The sequence below is a fragment of the Ambystoma mexicanum genome, unplaced genomic scaffold (genome assembly GCF_040938575.1).
Source record: "Ambystoma mexicanum isolate Mex_15411 unplaced genomic scaffold, UKY_AmexF1_1 Mex_scaf10, whole genome shotgun sequence".
NCBI classification, from domain to species: Eukaryota; Metazoa; Chordata; class Amphibia; order Caudata; family Ambystomatidae; genus Ambystoma; species Ambystoma mexicanum.
In genome coordinates this window covers 2105001-2107500 of record NW_027182325.1, presented here as the reverse complement: position 1 = coordinate 2107500, position 2500 = coordinate 2105001, and the positions used below count along the sequence as shown (strand labels likewise).

The 2500-nt window shown below is 47.3% G+C and overlaps 7 non-coding genes and 2 pseudogenes across 7 annotated transcripts; all 9 read right to left on the bottom strand.

The window, feature by feature from the left end:
* Positions 1 to 217: 217 nt before the first annotated feature.
* On the bottom strand, positions 218 to 326 carry LOC138543865 (5S ribosomal RNA; annotated as a pseudogene).
* A 105-nt stretch (positions 327 to 431) lies between these two features.
* LOC138537196 (5S ribosomal RNA) lies at positions 432 to 550 on the bottom strand. The gene has a single exon (XR_011285340.1). It is a non-coding gene; the product is annotated as a 5S ribosomal RNA (ribosomal RNA).
* A 106-nt stretch (positions 551 to 656) lies between these two features.
* On the bottom strand, positions 657 to 775 carry LOC138542268 (5S ribosomal RNA). Its single transcript, XR_011290255.1, has one exon. It is a non-coding gene; the product is annotated as a 5S ribosomal RNA (ribosomal RNA).
* A 106-nt stretch (positions 776 to 881) lies between these two features.
* Positions 882 to 1000, bottom strand: LOC138549076 (5S ribosomal RNA). The gene has a single exon (XR_011292862.1). It is a non-coding gene; the product is annotated as a 5S ribosomal RNA (ribosomal RNA).
* Positions 1001 to 1463: 463 nt separating this feature from the next.
* LOC138546464 (5S ribosomal RNA) lies at positions 1464 to 1572 on the bottom strand (annotated as a pseudogene).
* Positions 1573 to 1678: 106 nt separating this feature from the next.
* Positions 1679 to 1797, bottom strand: LOC138547997 (5S ribosomal RNA). Its single transcript, XR_011291817.1, has one exon. It is a non-coding gene; the product is annotated as a 5S ribosomal RNA (ribosomal RNA).
* Positions 1798 to 1903: 106 nt separating this feature from the next.
* LOC138550301 (5S ribosomal RNA) lies at positions 1904 to 2022 on the bottom strand. Its single transcript, XR_011294057.1, has one exon. It is a non-coding gene; the product is annotated as a 5S ribosomal RNA (ribosomal RNA).
* A 106-nt stretch (positions 2023 to 2128) lies between these two features.
* On the bottom strand, positions 2129 to 2247 carry LOC138539965 (5S ribosomal RNA). The gene has a single exon (XR_011288022.1). It is a non-coding gene; the product is annotated as a 5S ribosomal RNA (ribosomal RNA).
* Positions 2248 to 2353: 106 nt separating this feature from the next.
* On the bottom strand, positions 2354 to 2472 carry LOC138538734 (5S ribosomal RNA). The gene has a single exon (XR_011286823.1). It is a non-coding gene; the product is annotated as a 5S ribosomal RNA (ribosomal RNA).
* Positions 2473 to 2500: the final 28 nt, after the last annotated feature.

Below are 2500 nucleotides of genomic sequence, written 5' to 3'. Positions count from 1 at the left end.
GGACTCAATATTCTCTGTACTGCATTACATGTGAAAGTCGATTTATTACCCATGAACACACTACCTGTATGCTAATTCTATGTAAAAAGGTAGCTCCAGCCCTCATGATGTTGTCCAACATTTCCGCTATAAAACGGGATACAATTATTTTGGAAACATACCAAATTTGAAAAATAATTGAGAAGTTGCGCAATTACTAATCATGGAGCACAAAAAAAGCCTACAGCACCTGGTATTCCCAGGCAGTCTCCCATCCAGGTACTAACTAGGCCCGACCCTGCTTAGCTTCCGAGATCGGGAGCATTCAGTGTGGTGTGGCCGTAGGCTCTGGGCCTAGTGAGTTTGTACTTTTAAGCATCTAGTCGGCTAGACCTTGCAGTTTTGAAAGGCAATTGTGAAATGGCTCACTTCCTGAACTTGGAGCACAAAAAAGCCTACAGCACCTGGTATTCCCAGGTGGTCTCCCATCCAGGTACTAACTAGGCCCGACACTGCTTAGTTTCCGAGATCAGACGAGATCGGGCGCATTCAGTGTGGTGTGGCCGTAGGCTCTGGGCCTAGTGAGTTTTGTACTTTTAAGCATCTAGTCGGCTAGACCTTGCAGTTTTGAAAGGCAATTGAGAAATGGCTCACTTCCTGAACTTGGAGTACAAAAAAGCCTACAGCACCTGGTATTCCCAGGCGGTCTCCCATCCAGGTACTAACTAGGCCCGACACTGCTTAGCTTCTGAGATCAGACGAGATCAGGCGCATTCAGTGTGGTGTGGCCGTAGGCTCTGGGCCTAGTGAGTGTTGTACTTTTAAGCATCTAGTCGGCTAGACCTTGCAGTTTTAAAAGGCAATTGAGAAAGGGCTCACTTCCTGAACTTGGAGCACAAAAAAGCCTACAGCACCTGGTATTCCCAGGCGGTCTCCCATCCAGGTACTAACTAGGCCTGACACTGCTTAACTTCCGAGATCAGACGAGATCGGGTGCATTCAGTGTGGTGTGGCCGTAGGCTCTAGGAATGCTAAGAATATTACTCTTATGCATTTGCATTTAGTAAGCTAAGCCATGCAGCCACTTGCAACATGATACCACGCTCATCGCTCGATCAGGCTCGATCAGGCGAGATATATAAGACTGGTGGGCCCATTCAGGACTCCTATGTCTGGTAGGATAACTTTAATTCATCCATCCTGTGTCTGTTGCAGGGAGGTGGAGAGAACAATCAACACAATAATGGTTTTCTTTCATGCCTCTTGAAGGACTCAATATTCTCTGTACTGCATTACATGTGAAAGTCGATTTATTACCCATGAACACACTACCTGTATGCTAATTCTATGTAAAAAGGTAGCTCCAGCCCTCATGATGTTGTCCAACATTTCCGCTATAAAACGGGATACAATTATTTTGGAAACATACCAAATTTGAAAAATAATTGAGAAGTTGCGCAATTACTAATCATGGAGCACAAAAAAGCCTACAGCACCTGGTATTCCCAGGCAGTCTCCCATCCAGGTACTAACTAGGCCTGACCCTGCTTAGCTTCCGAGATCGGGCACATTCAGTGTGGTGTGGCCGTAGGCTCTGGGCCTAGTGAGTTTTGTACTTTTAAGCATCTAGTCGGCTAGACCTTGCAGTTTTGAAAGGCAATTGTGAAATGGCTCACTTCCTGAACTTGGAGCACAAAAAAGCCTACAGCACCTGGTATTCCCAGGTGGTCTCCCATCCAGGTACTAACTAGGCCCGACACTGCTTAGCTTCCGAGATCAGACGAGATCGGGCGCAATCAGTGTGGTGTGGCCGTAGGCTCTGGGCCTAGTGAGTTTTGTACTTTTAAGCATCTAGTCAGCTAGACCTTGCAGTTTTGAAAGGCAATTGAGAAATGGCTCACTTCCTGAACTTGGAGCACAAAAAAGCCTACAGCACCTGGTATTCCCAGGCGGTCTCCCATCCAGGTACTAACGAGGCCCGACACTGCTTAGCTTCCGAGATCAGACGAGATCGGGCGCATTCAGTGTGGTGTGGCCGTAGGCTCTGGTCCTTGTGAGTTTTGTACTTTTAAGCATCTAGTCGGCTAGACCTTGCAGTTTTGAAAGGCAATTGAGAAATGGCTCACTTCCTGAACTTGGAGTACAAAAAAGCCTACAGCACCTGGTATTCCCAGGCGGTCTTCCATCCAGGTACTAACTAGGCCCGACACTGCTTAGCTTCTGAGATCAGACGAGATCAGGCACATTCAGTGTGGTGTGGCCGTAGGCTCTGGGCCTAGTGAGTTTTGTACTTTTAAGCATCTAGTCGGCTAGACCTTGCAGTTTTAAAAGGCAATTGAGAAAGGGCTCACTTCCTGAACTTGGAGCACAAAAAAGCCTACAGCACCTGGTATTCCCAGGCGGTCTCCCATCCAGGTACTAACTAGGCCTGACACTGCTTAACTTCCGAGATCAGTCGAGATCGGGTGCATTCAGTGTGGTGTGGCCGTAGGCTCTAGGAATGCTAAGAATATTACTCTTA